The sequence below is a fragment of the Dendrobates tinctorius genome, unplaced genomic scaffold (assembly GCF_039654945.1).
Source record: "Dendrobates tinctorius isolate UK_male_01 unplaced genomic scaffold, ASM3965494v1 ptg000095l, whole genome shotgun sequence".
NCBI lineage: Eukaryota > Metazoa > Chordata > Amphibia > Anura > Dendrobatidae > Dendrobates > Dendrobates tinctorius.
In genome coordinates this window covers 10,621,100-10,643,218 of record NW_027361763.1, presented here as the reverse complement: position 1 = coordinate 10,643,218, position 22,119 = coordinate 10,621,100, and the positions used below count along the sequence as shown (strand labels likewise).

Genomic DNA, 22,119 nt, shown 5'->3' with positions numbered 1-22,119 from the left:
ATAGTAGTTATATTCTTGTACATAGGGGCAGTATTATAGTAGTTATATTCTTGTACATAGGGGCAGTATTATAGTAGTTATATTCTTGTACATAGGGGGCAGCATTATAGCAGTTATATTCTTGTACATAGGAGGCAGTATTGTAGTAGCTATATTCCTGTATATAGGGGGCAGTATTATAGTAGTTAGAATCTTGTACATAGGGGGCAGTATTATAGTACTTATATTCTGGTACATAGGGGGCAGTATTATAGTAGTTATATTCTTATACATAGGGGGCAGTATTATAGTAGTTATATTCTTGTACATAGGAGGCAGTATTGTAGTAGCTATACTCCTGTATAGAGGGGGCAGTATTATAGTAGTTATAATCTTGTACATAGGGGGCAGTATTATAGTAGTTATATTCTGGTACATAGGGGGCAGTATTATAGTAGTTATATTCTTGTACATAGGGGGCAGTATTATAGTAGTTATATTCTTGTACATAGGAGGCAGTATTGTAGTAGCTATATTCCTGTATATAGGGGGCAGTATTATGGTAGTTATAATCTTGTACATAGGGGCAGAATTATAGTAGTTATATTCCTGTACACAGGGGCAGTATTATAGTAGTTATATTCTTGTACATAGGGGGCAGTATTATAGTAGTCATATTCTTGTACATAGGGGCAGTATTATAGTAGTTATATTCTTGTACATAGGAGGCAGTATTATAGTAGTTATATTCTTGTACATAGGGAGCAGCATTATAGTAGTTTTATTCTTGTACATAGGGGCAGTATTATAGTAGTTATATTCTTGTACATAGGGGGCAGCATTATAGCAGTTATATTCTTGTACATAGGAGGCAGTATTGTAGTAGCTATATTCCTGTATATAGGGGGCAGTATTATAGTAGTTAGAATCTTGTACATAGGGGGCAGTATTATAGTACTTATATTCTGGTACATAGGGGGCAGTATTATAGTAGTTATATTCTTATACATAGGGGGCAGTATTATAGTAGTTATATTCTTGTACATAGGAGGCAGTATTGTAGTAGCTATACTCCTGTATAGATGGGGCAGTATTATAGTAGTTATAATCTTGTACATAGGGGGCAGTATTATAGTAGTTATATTCTGGTACATAGGGGGCAGTATTATAGTAGTTATATTCTTGTACATAGGGGGCAGTATTATAGTAGTTATATTCTTGTACATAGGAGGCAGTATTGTAGTAGCTATATTCCTGTATATAGGGGGCAGTATTATGGTAGTTATAATCTTGTACATAGGGGCAGAATTATAGTAGTTATATTCCTGTACACAGGGGCAGTATTATAGTAGTTATATTCCTGTACATAGGGGGCAGTATTTTAGTAGTTATATTCTTGTCCATAGGAGAGGATAGACGTGTGTTTGTGAGCTCCCAGCAGGGCGGAGGCATGGCTTCTGACCCAGGTGGAGGGGAGGGAAGCTGGGCTGATGATCCAGGGAAAGCCCCTAGCCTGGAGTGTGGCCTGCCGCATGGTCCTGATGGTAATGGAAAGCTGGAAATGGTGGCTGGTGAGTCTTCTAAACCTGCTTGTTATGTTGCTGGATTGAGTGGTAAAGTTACAAGGCAAAGCATTTTTAAGCTGGAAATGCAAATCAGCAAATTGCAAGATGAAATTAAGAATGAGACTGATCCAAAGATAAAACTGATGAAATGTGAGAGCTTGGATGTTTGCAGACGAGAGCTGGACATTCGGAAAGGAAACCTTCACAAAGATGTGAACTCTGTGCCCAGAAAGGAAACTTGGGCTATGGAGAAAAAGAGGGGAGCCAGAGCCCAGAAGGAGAATAGAAAACACTCCATTAGTAAGGACATTAAATCTGAAATTGTGCACAGTGTGGGGCAAGGATGTCTGGTAAGAAATGCAGCACTTATATCAGCCGCACAATGTGAGGGGTCTGAGGCAGCAGACAATGCTGGGAGCGCTGCAGAGGAAAGTGTGTCAGCAACCAAGGGGTTAACTGCAGTGGACTCTGTGTACAGCAATGAAGGGAGCTCAGCTCCTGCAAGTGATGAAGTGTCCCCTGTACTGTCACTGTGTGCGAGACCCTGCTCAGTGCTGTGAGTGAGACTCCACTTGGTGCTGTGAGTGAGACCCCGCTCACTGGTGCTAGTGAATGTATGTCTGCAACAGATACAAACATTATAATGGACTCTGAACCCTCCGTGTCAGTGAATGGAGACCACACTGCAATAATAATGGACTCTGAACCGTCAGTGGTAATGGACTCTGAACCCTCCATGTCAATGAATGAAGGTCACATTGTGCAACAATCAGTAGTGGATCTGGGCATTTTTTCAGCACAAACACGTGTCAGTGATCATGGTGCTATTGAGAGCTCCAGCACTGATCCTCCTGCGGCTGGGGAGGGCTCCGGCACTGCTCCACCTGCGGCTGGGGAGGGCTCCGGGACTGCTCCACCTGCGGCTGGGGGGAGCTCCGGGACTGCTCCACCTGCGGCTGGGGGGAGCTCCGGGACTGCTCCACCTGCGGCTGGGGGGAGCTCCGGGACTGCTCCACCTGCGGCTGGGGGGAGCTCCGGGACTGCTCCACCTGCGGCTGGGGAGAGCTCTGGCACTGCTCCACCTGCGGCTGGGGAGAGCTCTGGCACTGCTCCACCTGCGGCTGGGGAGAGCTCTGGCACTGCTCCACCTGCGGCTGGGGAGGGCTCCGGGACTGCTCCACCTGCGGCTGGGGGGAGCTCCGGGACTGCTCCACCTGCGGCTGGGGGGAGCTCCGGGACTGCTCCACCTGCGGCTGGGGAGAGCTCCGGCACTGCTCCACCTGCGGCTGGGGAGAGCTCCGGCACTGCTCCACCTGCGGCTGGGGAGAGCTCCGGCACTGCTCCACCTGCGGCTGGGGAGAGCTCTGGCACTGCTCCACCTGCGGCTGGGGAGAGCTCTGGCACTGCTCCACCTGCGGCTGGGGAGAGCTCTGGCACTGCTCCACCTGCGGCTGGGGAGAGCTCTGGCACTGCTCCACCTGCGGCTGGGGAGAGCTCTGGCACTGCTCCACCTGCGGCTGGGGGGAGCTCTGGCACTGCTCCACCTGCGGCTGGGGAGAGCTCTGGCACTGCTCCACCTGCGGCTGGGGAGAGCTCTGGCACTGCTCCACCTGTGGCTGGGGAGAGCTCTGGCACTGCTCCACCTGCGGCTGGGGAGAGCTCTGGCACTGCTCCACCTGCGGCTGGGGAGAGCTCCGGCACTGCTCCACCTGCGGCTGGGGAGAGCTCCGGCACTGCTCCACCTGCGGCTGGGGAGAGCTCCGGCACTGCTCCACCTGCGGCTGGGGAGAGCTCCGGCACTGCTCCACCTGCGGCTGGGGAGAGCTCCGGCACTGCTCCTCCTGCGGCTGGGGAGAGCTCCGGCACTGCTCCTCCTGCGGCTGGGGAGAGCTCCGGCACTGATCCTCCTGCTGACTAACATCAGTTCAGGAGACTGTTCTCCAATGTAACAAGACTAGTGAACCCTCCACCTCAGAGGAGGAATGCAGTCAGGATAAAGTACACGGGACCAGAGGAGAACATCCCATCCAGAATTTATATTGGAAAAGTTCTTCTGAAAGACTTTATGAGGTTTAAGGCATCTGAGGTCTACGCACTGATCCATGTTCCATCCAGCAGGATCTATGACATCAGCTTTAAGCTTCAGTGTGATCTGGATATGTTCTGGAACATCTATAATGACACTAGAGATGATGAGATCTGGGATCATCTCCATTGTATCCAGCTGTCTAAGCCGCAGGAAATAACGGCCACTGTCCTGTTCCAGTCTGGGGTGGTGGCTCTGGCGGATCTGCAGCACTGGTTGAGCCGGCAGTGCATGGTGAGAAGTCATCCCCAGAAGATCTATGATGAGGAGCAAATATGGAATGGAGGATATTCTGTGAAAATCCAGCTACTACAGGAGAATGGTGTAACCAGACATCTGCCGCACTCCTTCTACCTGGGCTCAGAGAGGGGGATATGCTATTACCCCGGTCAGCCACGTCTGTGCCATAGATATGGGGGCAGGCACCTCGCCATGAACTTCTCTTGAATCACGTGCTCATTGTGTGGACAGTTCGGGCATGCAAAGGACAAATGCACAGGAACCGTCATCTGTAATCTGTGCTCAGGACCCGGGCATACGTTTCGTGATTGCCCTCATGCAGAGCATAATAAATATAATGGCCAGACCTCCTTGGAAATTATGGGAAAAGAAACCACAAGAGGTGCAGATGTTGTCCAAGAAGCCGGCACTGATGAGGTGATAAGTCACAGTAACAGCGAGCCTGCTCCAGAGTCTGATATAATATCGATGGATGCTGCACTATTAGGACCACCAGCCACTGAAGAAACACCTAAAGTACCACCAGCTAGAGCTAAGCCACCATCAGCCAGTAAAGTGAGATCTAAATGTGCTGTTCCATGCATGTTTCTAGTTAAAGAAATGTATTTATGTTTTTTCGCTTGTCTCTGCTGCCATCTACTGGCCAGACCATTTAGTTCCTCGGTCTTTCCTTGTTCAGCCTATGGGGAGGGGCTTCTCTTCAGCCTCTTCTCTTCCTGTTTGCTCAGTCATCGGCAGACATCTTACCTGAGAGAACTGTTCTCCCTCATGAGCTGAGGAAGCAAAGTCTTTTGACCCGCAAGTAGCGACTCCAGAGACAAGCTCCATGCAAGAGACTCAGTGTAATGTTTGAATCGTTATCTACGGAATAAACCAACATTGTTCTTCATCACAACGCGTGTATGCTTATCTGAGAAGCTGCTAAGGGTCATGTCTGCCTCGCTTATTGGATACACAAAGGTAGGAACTTCTCTCACTTACATGTCTGCATACCTTTAATCGCCATTAAGTGGGGACAGAACAGTCAAAAGACTAGCTTGTCGGCCCATACAAGTCAGAAGACTACTTTTAAAGCTCATAAGCAGCTAGAAAACCTCCTTATAGCCCAGCACCCCAGCTACAGATCTCCATCTGCCCCGTCTCCCTATGTGTAATCTGCCCAGCAACAAGCCTCGCACACCAGTCTGCCTGCAGCAGTGCACGTCTGGACAAGCCTAGAAGTAGCTCCACCACCTGCCACATCTTGCAATAACTCTGCTCGTACTGTTAATGAGGACTGTCTATGCACCTGCTGTTTCCTTCTGGCCACATCGCTCCTAAAGGCCTGCAGTACTCCATACCTCATTACCGCGCATCAGCGATCCGCGAACCCCCAAGTTTCGCCAAAGCCACTCTGGGAATCTCATCCGGGACCTCCCGCAGAGCCGCACAGCGATTTTCGGACCCCGATTCAAAAGTTGAATTTTTTAAAGAGACAGTACACCTTTATTCAAAATGGCCGAAAAAGACCTCGGACAGGTCCCTACTGATGAAACAGTGCAAATACAACCTGATACCGTCCACGATGAAGCCCAGGAGGCAGACCCCACATCTCAAGCAGACCAAGTCACCCGACCAAAACGTTCTGCCAAACCAACTATAAAGGTGCTTGAAAACTATCACAATATGAAAGATGAGCTATGTGATCACCTGGAAGAACAGTGGGAATGCGTCACCTCTTATATGTCAAGACTCGAATCCTCATCAGGCAACGCCGCAAGCTTGCAATCCGTCATGGAGCGGCTGAACACCGCCCGTGAAAGGTACAAGAGACTATCAGCAAAGTACATCGCTCTTCTAAAAGATTTTAATTCTGATGAAGCTCTTCCAGACCTCAGTGAGGCGCTAGAGACGGACAAGGAGAGAGACGCCAAGGTCCAACATGCCATAAACAAGGCTGAACACCGTATCTCTCACCTGCAAGAAACCAGGTCACACCGATCGACCTCATCTAAACGTTCCTCTCGGTCATCCAGGGCATCGTCCTCAAGAAGTTCAACCATGAGCGACAGGATACTAGAGGCCCGCATAAAGGCAGAGGAATCCAGAGTGAGACGTTCTTTCACTGAGAGAGAAGCTAAGGCAGAGGCAAAAAGGGCAGAAGCAGACATGGAAGCAAAAAGGGCAGAAGTGGAAGCAAAAAGGGCAGAAGTGGAAGCAAAAAGGGCAGAAGTGGAAGCCAAGAGAGCAGAAGCAGAAGCGGAGGCTCAGCTGAAGATTCTTCGGTCACAGATGGAAGAGGAGGTCGCACTAGCTAAAGTGAGACTACTTGAGCAGGCGTTGATCCAAGGTCCTGATGCAGCTAACTTGCCACCACTGGAATCAGACGATCCAGTCAATCGCACGAAAGACTATGTACTAAACCAGCTACCTGTAGCAACCCCGGTCTACAGTACCGTCCAAGTCGACGACACCAAAACCTCCAACGTACTCCCAGAGATACCTTCTCAAACACAGTCACCACAAGATGGCAACCAAGTGTTTCCTGACCCACCTTTACAGCTCAAGAGGTATTCGTCAGATTCTTCAAGGGCTAAACCACAGCTCAACCCTGCAGCAACATCATTCTATCCGGGAACAGCTCATCCATTCACACCAGGCGGCCCATACGCCCCAGGGGCATCACGAGTCGTCGTGGCAACGAGTGGTGAGAAGTCGGATATGTCCGAGTTCGCCAGGTTCATGGTGAGCAGAGAGCTAATCAACACCAGTCTTACGAAGTTTGATGATCGTGCAGAGAGCTACAGGGCCTGGAAAGCAACCTTTAAGGCAGCCATCGCCAATCTCAACCTAACTGAAGAACAGGAACTTGACCTCCTGATAAAGTGGTTAGGTCCAAGCTCTTCAACCCGCGTCAGGAGCCTCAGAGCGGTCCACGTGGGACAAGCAGAAGCAGGTCTCGCTGCCGCATGGCAAAGGCTGGAATGCACCTTTGGCAGCGCAGAGGCAATAGAGAAAGCCCTATTCAAGAGACTGCAGGATTTCCAAAAGATCAACCTTAAAGACGTCCACAAGCTGCAAGACCTAAGTGACCTGCTAATGGAGCTGGAGCTCGCCAAAAGAGACCCTCGTCTGTCTGGGCTGTGCTATCTGGATTCAGCCCATGGAGTAAACCCAATCGTGGTGAAGCTGCCATACAGCCTGCAGGAAAAGTGGGCAATGTCAGTATCAAGATACAAAGGAGTGAACGACGTTACCTTCCCTCCATTCATCCACTTCTGCAGGTTCATCGATGAACAGGCCCAGATGAGGAATGACCCCAGCCTCGACTTCCTAGAGTCCAACGCTTCGACAGCCGCACCAACTCCTGCGCCAAGGTATGAAAACACCACATACAAACGCAGAGACACTAAGAGAGCTGTGAGCGTTAGGAAGACCGAGCTACCGTCACCTGCAACGCCCACAGACGAACAGAACATCGTCTCAACACGAGATAAATCCTTTAATCGTGAATGTCCCATCCACAAGAAGCCACACTCGTTGACCAAGTGCAAAGGGTTTAGATCCAAAACCCTACAGGAGCGCAAGGAGATCCTCACAGAGCTCGGGGTTTGCTTCAAATGCTGCGCATCACTTGAGCACATGGCCAAGGACTGCAAATCCACAGTCAAGTGTGGGGAGTGCCACAGCGAAAAGCATGTTTCAGCCATGCACTCAACCCGAATAGCTAGAGACACACCGGCTGCAGTCACCACTGCTCCCGCTCCAAGTCATGGCGGGGAGCCACAGAATCAGACCGACACCGCCACAACTGTCTCCTGCTCATGCTCAGAAGTATGTGGAGAGGGCCGCATGGAGAAATGTTGCGCCCGAATATGCCTCATCAAGGTTTACCCCGAAGGACATCCAGAAAAGGCAATGAAGGTGTATGCCATCATAGACGACCAAAGCAACCGGTCCCTGGCAGGAGCCAAATTCTTTGAAGCCTTCGGAATTAGTGGACCATCAGAGCCCTACACCTTGAACACCTGCTCAGGCCGCATAGAGACTAGCGGCAGAAGAGCCCAGGGATTCATCGCTTCTCCTATCAACGGGAAGACTGAAATACCTCTGCCAACGCTAGTTGAATGTAACCAAATACCCAGCCATAGGAGTGAAATTCCTACCCCAGAAGCTGTACTTCATCAGCCGCACCTTAAGCACCTCGCAAGCGTCATCCCACCTATGGACAACAACGCGGAGATTCTACTCCTGCTCGGCAGAAACAACAAGAGGGTACACAAGGTGCGACAACAGTGCAACGGACCTGACTACGCACCATACGCCCAGAGACTGGACCTCGGATGGGTAGTCATAGGAAACGTGTGCGTTGATCGATCAGAAATCGACTCCTTCAGGACCTACGTCCATGGAGACGGACGCACAACCTGCCTAAGGCCATGTCCTCATCACTATGAAGTGAAAGAGAAGCCCCCAGACTCAATACAGCTGCCTGACATCGCTTCTTCTCTGCGTACCGACAACTTGGGAAGATCAGTCTTTCACATCACCAAGGACGACGATAAAGTAGCCTTGTCAGTGGAGGACAGAGAATTCATCGACATAATGGACCGTGAGTTCTCTAAGGACAAAACCGACCACTGGGTCTCTCCATTACCCTTCCGATCCACCAGGGTAAGACTGCCAAACAACCGAGACCAAGCTCAGAACAGATTCAACTCTCTTCAACGTTCAATGAACCACAAACCTGAAATGAGGGAGCACATTGTCGCCTTTATGGACAGAATATTTCGCAACAACCACGCGGAACCCGCTCCTCCCGTGAAGAAGAACGAAGAGTGCTGGTATCTGCCTTCATTTGGTGTCTACCACCCACGGAAACCGAACCAAATCAGGGTTGTCTTTGACTCCAGCGCCAAACATGGAGGCGTATCACTCAACGATGTCCTCCTCACAGGTCCCAACCTGACGAACAACTTAGTAGGAGTGTTGCTGAGGTTCAGGAAAGAACTCGTCGCCATCACTGCCGATATCGAACAGATGTTCCACTGTTTCCTAGTCAGGGAGGACCACCGGAACTTCCTCAGATTCCTGTGGTTCAAGGACAACGACACCAACAAAGAGATGGTGGAATACCGTATGAGAGTCCATGTCTTCGGGAACAGCCCTTCACCCGCAGTAGCAACCTACGGTCTCCGAAGGACCGCATCAGAGGGAGAGTCTGAGTATGGCACAGACGCAAGAGACTTCGTTGAAAGAGACTTCTATGTAGACGACGGGCTCAAATCACTGCCCACTGAAGAAGCAGCCATTGATTTGCTCAAGAGGACCCAAGGTATGCTGGCCCAGGCAAGGCTCAGGCTTCATAAAATCGCTTCAAACAGCCCGACCGTAATGAGAGCCTTTGATTCGGGTGATCACGCCCCTGGATTCAAGGACATTGACTTGGGGCTAGACAGCCCACCCGTGCAGAGGAGCCTAGGCATCAGATGGGATCTCGCAGCCGACTCCTTCGGGTTTCAAGTGATTTGCTCGGACAAACCGTTCACAAAACGTGGTGTCCTCTCCATAGTGAACAGCTTATTTGACCCGCTGGGGTTCGTGGCGCCCATCACCATACAAGGCAAATCCTTGTTGAGACAACTATCTGAAACTGTCAAGGATTGGGATACCCCGCTCCCCTCCGACAAAGAGAAAAAATGGGAAACTTGGAAACAGTCGTTGTGCGGATTGAACAATATTCACATCCCGAGATGCTACACCAAAATCTCCCTTGCCTCTAGCGGAAGGAAAGAACTCCACGTCTTTTCAGACGCCTCCACAGAAGCCATAGCGGCGGTTGCATACCTGAAGGTGATGGACGCCAGCGGGCAAAGCTACGTCGGATTGGTGTTCGGCAAGGCGAAGCTAGCCCCGAAGCCCGACCACACCATCCCCAGACTCGAACTCTGTGGAGCCGTCTTGGCAGTGGAAATTGCTGACTTCATACTACAAGAACTGTGTATCGAAATAGATGAGGTCCAATTCTACACCGACAGCAAGGTCGTTTTGGGTTACATCTACAATACATTGAGACGATTCTACGTGTATGTCAGTAACCGCATCGAAAGGATCAGGAGATCCTCCAAACCGGAACAATGGCGTTACGTACCATCGGAGCTGAATCCAGCAGATCTTACAACCAGACCCATGTCTATATCTTCTTTCGTTAACTCTTCTTGGCTTACAGGTCCAGAGTTCCTGCTGAGACGGTCAGAAGAAGGTGTCCAGGAAGACTTCAGCATCCTAGATCCAGACAACGATCCAGATGTCCGAACTGAGGTCCATACCCTGACCACCAGTGCTGAGAAAACATCCTACCTCGGCTGCCAACGTTTTGAACGTTTCTCCAGCTGGTTAAGACTCGTCAGGACTGTTGCCAGGTTAGTGCACATCGCCAGATGTTATCGTGCAGACTTTAAAGACAAGGACTGTCATCGCTGGCATGTATGCCACAGACCTCTTTCTGCTGAGGACATCTCCCGTAGTGAGTCCCTCATTATACGCCACCTCCAACAGAGCGAATTCGCCACCGAATGGAAGTGCTTAAATAACAAACAGCAGATTCCATTAAGAAGCCCCCTCGCCAATTTAAACCCAGTAATGGACAGCTTCGGCTTACTGAGGGTTGGCGGTCGTTTAAGCCAGGCTCGTTTCGGTGTCGCAGAGCAAAATCCTCTCATCATTCCCAACAAACACCACGTTACAGTCTTACTGATCCGTCATCATCATGAAAGGGCTGAATGCCAAGGCAGGCAAATTACAGAGGGCACTCTACGGTCTGCAGGCCTCTGGATTGTCGGGATGAAGAGACGTGTAGCACAAATACTTCACGATTGTGTGCACTGTCGCAAAGTGAGAGGAAAACAACTGTGCCAACAAATGGCCGACCTACCTACAGATAGACTTTCCATGGAACCACCTTTCACCTATGTGGGCCTAGACGTTTTCGGACCATGGATGGTATCCACACGCAGAACTTGTAGCAGCCGTGCGGACAGTAAGCGGTGGGCTGTGCTATTCACCTGCTTGAGCATCCGAGCCGTTCACATCGAGGTCCATGGATACCTCCTGCCTGATTAACGCCTTGAGAAGATTCTTCGCCATCAGAGGACCAGTAAAGCAGCTGAGGTCCGACCGCGGCAGCAACTTCGTCGGTGCATGTAGAGAGCTGAACATCGACACCAAGCCAATCCAAGACCAGCTGGCAGACAAGGGTTGCACCTGGATCTTCAATTCTCCTCACAGTTCTCACATGGGAGGCTCCTGGGAGAGGATGATCGGAATCTCACGCAACATCCTGAACTCCATGCTAAAGGACGTCAACTCCTCGAGACTCACGCACGAGACTCTAGTGACTCTTTTAGCCGAAGTCTCAGCCATCATCAACTCGAGACCCCTTGTGCCGGTGTCAATGGATCCAGAGGTACCAACCATGTTGACTCCCAACATCCTTCTTACTCAGAAGATCGACAACGCGGTAATTCCCAGCGGAGACTTCACTCATGCCAACACCTACCAAAGACACTGGAAACGAGTCCAATATTTGGCCGACTACTTCTGGAACCGATGGAGGAAGGAATACCTTACCATTCTTCAAGGGAGAAGGAAGTGGCGACATCCCAAGCCGAATATCAAGGAAGGAGATCTGGTCCTCATGAAAGACCAGACCACTGAAAGGACTGACTGGCCTCTGGGACTTGTTACCAGGACACTGCCTAGCCAGGACGGCAACGTGCGGAAGGTGGAGCTGAGGGTCTTTAGGAAGGGTGAGACGAAGATCTTTGCGAGGCCAATCCATGAACTCGTCCTCTTACTGCCTATCGAGAGCGCCACTACGGGATGAGCGTTCTGCACCCAAAGTTTGGCCGTTTTTCTGATTTTTTGAACTTTAATTGTTGCATTTAACATGCCCTTTCTTTTAGGTTTATTATTATTATGGACAATAGTGGAATCCCCATAGTGAATTCCAGACGGGGAGTGTGCTGTTCCATGCATGTTTCTAGTTAAAGAAATGTATTTATGTTTTTTCGCTTGTCTCTGCTGCCATCTACTGGCCAGACCATTTAGTTCCTCGGTCTTTCCTTGTTCAGCCTATGGGGAGGGGCTTCTCTTCAGCCTCTTCTCTTCCTGTTTGCTCAGTCATCGGCAGACATCTTACCTGAGAGAACTGTTCTCCCTCATGAGCTGAGGAAGCAAAGTCTTTTGACCCGCAAGTAGCGACTCCAGAGACAAGCTCCATGCAAGAGACTCAGTGTAATGTTTGAATCGTTATCTACGGAATAAACCAACATTGTTCTTCATCACAACGCGTGTATGCTTATCTGAGAAGCTGCTAAGGGTCATGTCTGCCTCGCTTATTGGATACACAAAGGTAGGAACTTCTCTCACTTACATGTCTGCATACCTTTAATCGCCATTAAGTGGGGACAGAACACTAAACAATATTCAGCCACTAAATTAAGTCCTAAAATACTAGTCACTAAGGTGTCTAGAAAACCTGTCACCAAACCATCCAAGCTTCAGCCCAGTACATCTGTAGAAGTAGATAAATTGTCCGCAGTGTCCAGTGTGGATGACGAAGGTTTTGTGACCATAAAAAGGAAAAAAGCCTTTGTGGATTCCTCTAGGAAAATCACAACAGTCCAGAAAACCTCTGAGCCTCCAGTGCTGGTGATAAGTCCAGGACGTTACAATGTACTGGGAGAAGAAGACGAAGAAGAGGCACAAATGGAGCAAGGTTCTTCATACATCATAGAAAATGACTCTGATGAGGTGGATCCTGACTCTCCCGTGTCCACAAAGAGATGGGGTACTGCAGGTGACAGCAGTGGAAGGAGAAAGAAGACCAGAAAGTCTAAGTGATCAGGATGCGGCTAAGACTAAGCTCTATTAATGTGAACAGTGTGAGGACTGGTAGCCGGCGGCAGGCGATCTACCAGCAATTGTCTGATGAGAGATCTGACGTCTTCTTCTTACAGGAGACATATCTGAAATGTAATGCCCATGTGTATGCAGCCAAGAGAGACTGGAGACTAGGTCCATCATTCTGGTCCTTCGGGCTGGAGAGGAATGACGGTGTGGGAATCCTCTTTAATACCATGGATGTCCAGGTGGACAGAGTCCTGGAGATCTGTCGAGGCCGCTGTTTGATGCTGGACTTTGTACTGGACTCCATCCATTATAGAGCAATAAACATTTATGCTCCGCAGACAAGGAAAGAGCGGAGGGAACTGTTTGACCATATGAAGCCATATTGCTTTACCTCTAAAGTGTTTATATTGTGTGGGGATTTTAATAATGTGTCTTGTAATGTGGATAGATCCAGTAGTCACAAGAAACTGAGATATGATGAGACGTTTCTTAATAATATAGTCCAACAGGCCCACCTAGTAGACCCCTATGGTTCCCACCATACCAGTAAGACATACACATACCATAAGGGTGGTAATGCCAGCAGAATAGACCAGGTGTATATAAAGAGAGAGGCGAGATGCTCTCAGTACAGGATCAGTCCTCTGGAGTTCTCTGACCATTGCATGGTGAGCGTGACGCTGGATCTGGGTCAAGCTGTGGTCTGTGGAAAGGGGTATTGGAAGGTGAATAGCTCCGTGATCCAAGATCCACGGTTCAGAGAGGCCTTCACCACCTTCTATAACGATCGTAGGACCACCCAATGTATGTGTGATGACACAGCTGAGTGGTGGGAGACCATGAAAAGTGACATCAAGCAGTTTATTATACGAGCAGCCAGGAGACATAGTAATATGGATTATATGAGATACTCTGCCCTGAGACTGCAACTGAGCCGGCTATATAGCAGGATGAATGGTGGTGAGGAGGTGGATGGACGGAGCGTCAGCCATATAAAGCAGCGAATGAGGGAGCTGCAGTATGATCGCCTCAAGTCCCTCAAGGCGGAGGGACAGTTTGATAATTGGGGTGTTCATAACCCAGATCCTTTCATTTCCTGTAAAAACAGGGTCAGTAAGAAGCTAATCACTGGTTTGTTGGATGAGAATGGGGTGGAGCAGTCAGAGCCGGAGAAAGTCCACAAGATCATTGCTGATTATTATAGAGATCTCTATAAAGGGGCTAATATTGATAAGGAAGCCATTAATGCCTATCTGAAGGGGGTGTCCCTACCAACATTAGACCCCACACAGGCAGATAGTATGGCCGGTCCCATAACTGAGGAGGAGGTGAAGAAGAGCATTGACTCCTTAAAGGCCAACAAGAGCCCGGGGCTGGACGGCCTGACCAGCGAGTTTTATAGAGAGTTCAGGGACTTATTAGCTCCAGACCTGGTGCAGGTCTATAATGATTGCCTCTCTGCAGGGAAGCTTCTACCGTCACAGTATAAATCTGTTCTGGTCCTTTTGGCAAAAAAAAGGAAATCTAAAAGATAAAGAACTGGCGTCCATTGACTCTGCTGAACACGGATTATAAAATTCTGGCCAAGATCTTGTATTATCGGCTGAGTGAGGTGGCGGGTGAGCTCATCATTGCCAACCAGACGTGTGGTGTGAAGGGTCGGACGATAGAGGACTCATTGTTGTTGGTGAGAGAAGCCGTGACGTACATGAAGTAGCACCATGTGGGGGCGTATATTGTGGGCTTAGACCAGAGTAAAGCCTTTGATAGAGTCCATCATGATTACCTGTATCAGGTGTTGTTACAGTATGGCCTCCCGATGCGGTTTGTGCAGTGGCTGCGATTTCTGTATGAGGAAGCTATAAGCCTGCCGCTGATTAATGGTCACTTGGCCGAGTCCTTTGCGATCATGTCAGGGGTGAGGCAGGGCTGTCCTCTCAGCCCATTGTTGTATGTTTTCAGTCTGGATCCTTTCCTCAGAAAACTGCAGGATCATAGAGATTTTACAGGGCTGAGGTGCCACCTCCAAAGTATGGTGGAGGAGGTAAAGTTCTGTGCCTATGCGGATGATGTGTCGGTTGTGGTGTCTTCTAGAGGTGACTGTGCGGCTCTACAGCAGGAAATCACAGCCTTCTCCCAAGTATCTAACTCCTCTGTGAACATGGAGAAGAGCGAGGCGTTGTGGCTGGGGAGTGACCGTGATGTCTTCTCTGTGCCCTTCAGAACAGTTCAGGATCAGATAAAGATTTTGGGAGTTGTGTTTGGTGTTGTAGATGATGGGAAGGTGAACTGGGAGGAGAAGCTGGTGGTGTGTGAGCGGAAGGTGCAGAGCTGGAGACACTGGAAGCTGACATATCTGGAGAAGATCCGCCTGCTGAAGACCTTCCTGCTCCCGCTGTTCCTCTATATCAGTGTGGTGTTCCCACTGCCAGATATGTTGCTCCCCAGACTCACCAATGTCTTCTTTCACTTCTTGTGGGGCAACAGGGTGAATGTGGTCAGGAGAAACATTGTTTATCTCCCTCATAAGGATGGTGGTCTCGCCATGCCTTGTCCGGAGCTCTTCTTTAATCTTTTGTTTCTCATGAAGAATTTTTCATTTTGTAAGAATTCAGAGAAGGTGCCATGGTCTTGTTTGTTTAAGAGCCAGATCCAGCAGTTTGTGTCTGTGTGGTCGGTAGGGGACCCCATCAAGAGAATCTCAGGACGACTAAAGAATAATGTTTCTTGGTATGGTGTCCACATAATAAGTAAGGTCGTCAGATAGAGGATCTTGTATGATGACGTCAAGCAGTTTAGTAGGAAGGAGCTGTATAAGAATGTCCTGTCATCTCACTTCAGTGTCCAGGTACAACTGAGGGGCGCTCCGAGTCTGGATGTAAAATGGGCTGCAAAAAACGTGCTCGATCCCAGAGTTCCCCCTCATATGAGAGACGTAGCGTGGCTGGCACTCCATGGTAAGATGTACGTTAGAGATAATCTAAAGTGCAGGAATGTATCAGACAGATCCTGTCCCAGAGAAGAGTGCCCCCATATACTGGAGACGATGGACCATCTGCTGTTAGAGTGCCCCTTCAGTATGCAGGTATGGGAGTCTGTGTCCTTGTCCCTAAAGTTGCCGCACCTGGTGGGACAGTCGTATGGTCAGCTGCTATACGGAGACTTCCAACCTAAGCTTAGGGCGTATGACAGAAGCTCTCTGTATATAATAAATGTGGTGACCATCCACCATCTGTGGTGTGCGCGGTGCTGCCTGCTCATCAATAAGGAAGTCCTGTCCTGTGATACTGTCAGGTATAAGATCCTAGAAAGTCTCAAGGCCGTATATAAGAAGGATATAAAGGGGAACCCAGGGAACGTGAACTGGAGAAACATCCATGTATCGGGATTTGTCAATGTTTGCTAATGCTATTGTTTAAGTGATGTAACAACATTTATCTCCTTTACTATTTATTGCTTTGAGATTTTAATGTAACATTTTTGTAATATATGGTTGCCAGTTTTTAAATAAAAAGATCATTATAGTAGTTATATTCCTGTACATAGGGGGCAGTATTTTAGTAGTTATATTCTTGTACATAGGGAGCAGTATTATAGTAGTTATATTCTTGTACATAGGGGCAGTATTATAGTAGTTATATTCTTGTACATAGGAGCAGTATTATAGTAGTTATATTCTTGTACATAGGAGCAGTATTATAGTAGTCATATTCTTGTACATAGGAGCAGTATTATAGCAGTTATATTCTTGTATATAGGGGCAGTATTATAGTAGTTATATTCTTGTACATAGGAGCTGTATTATAGTAGTTATATTCTTGTACATAGGGGCAGTATTATAGTAGTTATATTCTTGTACATAGGGGCAGTATTATAGTAGTTATATTCTTGCACATAGGGAGCAGCATTATAGTAGTTATATTCTTGTACATAGGGGGCAGTATTTTAGTAGTTATATTCTTGCACATAGGAGCAGTATTATAGTAGTTATATTCTTGTACATAGGGGCAGTATTATAGTAGTTATATTCTTGTACATAGGGGCAGTATTATAGTAGTTATATTCTTGTACATAGGGGCAGTATTATAGTAGTTATATTTTTGTAAATAGGAAGCAGTATTATAGTGGTTATATTTTTTCCAACTATTTTTTTTCCCATCAGAGAAAATTCAAAAGCTCAGACTAAAAATCCTAAGGCTATGTGCACACGCTGCAGATTTACCTGCGGCTTTTTCCGCACGGATCCGCAGGTAAAACCGCATGTCAAGTGGCCTGCGGTTTATCTGCTGATTATCCTGCGGTTTTGCCCTGCGGTTTCACACCTCTGCTATGGTAAAAGGTGTGAAACCGCTGCGGAAACCGCCCAAACAATTGACATGCTGCGGTTTGTAAAACCGCGCGGAAAAAAACGCAGCGTGAGCACAGCGTTTTTGAAAACCCATAGGCTTTCATTGTACTGTGCCTTGTCAGCGGAACTGCTGTGCTTCTGCAGGGCCAAAACCACTGCGGAAACGCAGCAGAATCCGCAACTTGTGCACATAGCCTAAAAGTTTAGACAGAACATGTCATCTCAGTAAGAGAAGCCATGACCTTGTTAGGATCCCTAACGGCCATGATTCCTTCAGTTCAGTTGGCTCAGTTGCACACAAGACGTCTACAGTGGGAGTTCCTTGTAATACAGCCAGCGATGTAACAGCTGGATTATAAGTTTTGCCTCTCTGCAAAGGTGTGAATCTCTCTAATGTACTGGACAGACACAGAAACCCTCCAAAAAGGGGTTTCCATGGACAGTTTAAGAATCAGTAGTAATCACCATGCATGCAAGTCTAGTACATTTGGGTGCCAACATAGCGGGGTTTTGTTTTCAAGGTCCGTGTAATTGCAGAATTAAAAAAAAACAGTTCCTCTAACCTAAAAGAACTGATCGCAGTCAAGAAAACCTTACATGCAACCTTAAAATGGAGTACAGGAAAGACTGTGGTAATTCTATCAGACAATAATACAGCAGTGACCTATTTAAATCACTAAGCGGGAACCAGGTCAGATCCAGCAATGTCAGAGGTAGAAATAATTTTTTCCATAACAAAATAAAACTTTTTATCCCTTTCAAGCCACCACTTAAAGGGATCAGAAAACATCGCTGACGACTACCTAAGTCGCCATTTGCGCAGACAAGGGGAATGAGCCCTAAACCCAAGAATTTTCAAAAAAATTTGCTTGGAATGGGGTCCACCGGAAGTAGATGTTTTTTGCTACCAGAAAAAAAAATCACCAGGGCGAGACATTTTTTCCTCTAAACCTGAGGGAGTTTCCAAATGGGGTAGATGCAGTTCTACAGAAGTGGAATTTTCAGCTGGCCTACGCCTTTCCAGCCTTTTCCCTAATTCCGACGGAATTGAAAAGAATACGCGAGGACAAAGACAGGGTAATATTAATTGCCCCCTTCTGGCGAAAAATGGCCTGCTTTAATTGGCTAAGGGTCATATCAGTCTCAGACCCTTGGATTCTACCCAACGATCCACATCTCCTGTCTCACTAGTGACTCAACTTCAGGTTCCTACTCTACATCGGACTGCCTTGAACTTGAAAGGGGATTGTTATCAGCCAGGAGATTCTCGCAGAATTTAATTTACCCTCTCCTGTTGAGTGGAAAGAAAGTTATGGTACCTTCCTTAAATACACAAAAATCTGGAATAAGTTTTTAGAATATTCCGGTCGGGTCATGACCACCCAAAATCAGGTAGTTCCTATTTCGGAAGTGTTGGAATTCTTCCAGAAAGTGATACCTCTCCACCAGCAATTTAAAGGTTCAAGTATCAGCCTTGGGAGCACTATTTGATCACAAGATGGCCGGTCAGCTATGGGTATATAGGTTTATTAAAGCATCTTTTTCATCCAGACCAGTAGCCAGTCCTCATGTATCCCCCTGGGATCAGAATTTAGTTTTGAATGCTCGTACAAAGGCTCCTTTGGAACCTATGTCATCTGCTACTATTATGGCACTTACACTAAAAACAGTACTTCTCTAGCGGCAGTAGCCTCAGCCAGGCGTGTGAGCAAGTTACAGGCAATTTCGGCCAACCCCCCCTTTCACAAACATCTTGGAAGATAGGACGATATTGAAGCCAGATCGAGCTACCAAAAAGTAAGTTCTAGGTTTCACAAAAGTAAGGAAATAGTTCTTCCTTCATTTTGTAATAAGCCAAAAACCCAAGGAGAAATAGCATTTCACTCCCTGGATGTCAGAAGATGTATCCTGAGATACCTTGAGGTAACAAGTCACAGGAAGACGTCCTCGGCTATGGGCCAAATGAGAGTAAAGGGGCTGCTAAATCCATGATCGCTAGATGGATTAGGATGGCCATAACCTTAGCCTATTCTGCCTCTGACCGTGATCCCCCTCAGTTTATCAGAGCACACTCTACAAGACCATAGCTACCTCTTGGATGGAAAGAGGTAATTAGTGACGAGTGAATGTGCTCATTACTCGAGTTTTCCGAGCATGCTCGTAGATTAAGTTTGAGTCCCCACAGCTGCATGATTTGTGGCTGTTAGACAACTTGAACACATGCAGGGATTGCAGCTGTGCGGACTCAAACATAATCTGCGAGCATGCCCAAGATACTTGGGGAACACCCGAGCTTGCTCGGAAAACTTGAGTAACGAGCACACTCGCTCATCACTAGAGCTAATGCCTCAGTTGATCTGATCTGCAAGTGTCCCCTTCCACCTTCTTCAAACACTACAGGTTGGATCTAGAACCCTCAGATCTTTCCTTTCAGAGGAAAGTTTTCAGCGGCGGTCTCTCCCTAGGGATTTCTTCTATTTAAATCTCTCTGTACGGCGCTGTAATGGTGAAGGCAAAAGATGAAAATTGCTTACCACCAGTAATTTGATTTTTCCAGAACCATGAAAGCACCGTGCTAGTTACCTCCTTTATATGTCTGGTGATAGAAGGCTTTCCCCTTTTTCTAAAAATTAAACCAAAAACTTGTATATAATAGTATATGGCGAAGGTGAACAGCTAAGTCATCAACAAAAGTTTTATTACTTTAAAAGCCGTAAGAAAGTCCGTCCATTAAGCGAGAGATCTATGGCATCTGCCTATAACTTCCAACCATTTGTTTTTTAGGGGCCACTCAGCTGGTGAGGTGACTGGTCTTGCGGCTTCCATCAGATGTTCTAGTGTAAAGGGGTCAGTCCTGGACTTTTCCAGAAGCCGGTTGGCTGTTGGAGGTAACACCACTTTCTGGTTTTCGACAATTGGCTTCTGTGATGTTTTCAGCACAATGAGAAACTAAATGAATCAAGTGCTGGAAAGTAGCATAGTGACCACTGCACACACATACAGTATATCACTGTCGTTGTTTTCTTTCCTTGTTTGCTGCTTTAAAAGTTTAGTAAACTTTTTGCAGCCAGAACTGAGCAAATAAGGATTATAAAATCCTACTGCTCCTTCGACTCACGGGCAATAGAAGAACTCAAGATAAGCTCTATTGAAAATGTTTCCTCTTGCCAAAACTTTTCTGCAACTTTTACAACAATATCCTCGGAATTCAGTTAGAGGATGCACAAAAGTAGATGAATCGAAGGTCTTTCCTTTCTTTTAATCTCCATTTTAAAAGCCCCAAATTGATTGTTGCCAGGGACTTAGCCAAGAAACGGCAGTAGAAGGCAATTTATTGTCAGCGCCGGACCTGCTGGAACATACCGATGAGTCTCCCTCTCACCAATCACTATGACGCCTCCGGTATTTGTATTCCGGGGCTGTCTCCCATCTAATGTGGGTCACTCACTAATTACAGTGTTCGAGGCTTCCAAAAGTACATCACGCATTGTGCCCGGGCCTGATTTACAGAGCAGCGAGACACGCATATCATAAAGACACTTATTCCTTTCTGAAAAGAATCAGCCGCTTTCCATTCCTTTACAGTTCCCGGCTGATTAATGGATGAATACGCAAGACCACAACTCCCAACAACATCAACTAAGCTGATAATGGCCGATGTTAGCGGGCTCCTGCGACATTCAGAAAAGTGTCCCCCTATGATACAATGTGTCACATCCAAGCAAACTTGTATCACAAAGCTCTAAAAATAAATCTCATGTCTACACTGCTGTATGTACGCCATTTTTCGCTCCTGTGACGCCAAAATTCAATTTAATAAGCTACTATTTTTTCAACAAAATGCATAAATCAGTAGTACAGGGGAAAATATGCTGCTTTCTCCACTCATGAGCCACTTCTTCTTTCCTCTTATCGCCTCCTGAACTCATCATTCAGTCTAAAAAACTGATAAAATTTGACTTGGTCAAAATAATACAGATTGACAGCTAACTGAGGGATCAGAATTCAACTTTTTTTTAAAGTCTATAGTGAAGGAAGAGGGAGGAAGAGAGGAGGAGAATAAGAAAGCAGACATAAATAGCTCATGCTGCAAGTTTCTAGTATGTGTTTCATCCCAACACAGAGCTGGATTCACATAACCTCGGCTCAGTAAAGCTGTACACTCAACCTGCAGGTTTCTAGAAAGCTTTTGATCTCAACACAGAGCTGGATTCACAGAAACACCACTCAGTAATGCTGTACACTCATTCTGCAAGTTTCTAGTAAGTGCTTAATCTCAACACAGAGCTTGATTCACAGAAACCCTGCTCAATAATGCTGTACACTCATCCTGCAAGTTTCTACTAAGTGCTTAATCTCAACACAAAGCTGGATTCACATAAACCCTGCTCAGTAATGCTGTACACTCATTCTGCAATTTTATAGTAAGCATTTAATCTCAACACAGAGCTGGACTGACATATACCCTGCTCAGCAATGCTGTACGCTCGTCCTGAAAGTTGCTAGTAAATGTCTAATCTCCACACAAAGCTGAATTCACAGAAACCCTACTCAGTACTGCGGTATAAAGTCATCTGTGCTGCTGCTGCTTCTGAACATGTGCTACATAGAGACAGAAGAGCAGTAATCCCTCAAGTCTGTGTGTGTTGTGTATGGGAGACATAATAACAGTTAGTCTTCATCCACTAGCTCAGAGTCAAGCGAAAATTGAAAACAGAGCCAGCCGAGCGGAAATATGGTGAAAATGCAAGATACCCGCTATATAATGGCCTGGAGTAAAGTTATTCTAGTCCACACACACTTCCCACATAATCCCATAGATAAGCAGTGATTTGGCCACATCTTACTTGGCTCTGCTACCCCTGACAAACTACTTTTTAATTTGCAATCAATATTTTGTTGTGTTTGTATATTGACAATATATTTTGCACACAATGCTGTCAGGTGGGTCACTATGTTTACCACTCACAATTGATTTTCTTTCTCCTTCAAAAGGTTACCTGGATTTG

The 22,119-nt window shown here is 47.1% G+C and overlaps 1 protein-coding gene and 1 long non-coding RNA gene across 2 annotated transcripts in view; one reads left to right on the top strand and one right to left on the bottom strand.

Annotated features, from left to right (window-relative positions):
- Nucleotides 1–22,119, bottom strand: part of ADRA1D (adrenoceptor alpha 1D) — a 178,717-nt gene that overhangs the window by 74,433 nt on the left and 82,165 nt on the right. The window lies entirely within an intron of this gene.
- Nucleotides 1,430–20,927, top strand: LOC141098750 (uncharacterized). Its single transcript, XR_012234347.1, has 3 exons — nt 1,430–1,550; nt 19,895–19,998; nt 20,696–20,927. It is a non-coding gene; the product is annotated as an uncharacterized lncRNA (long non-coding RNA).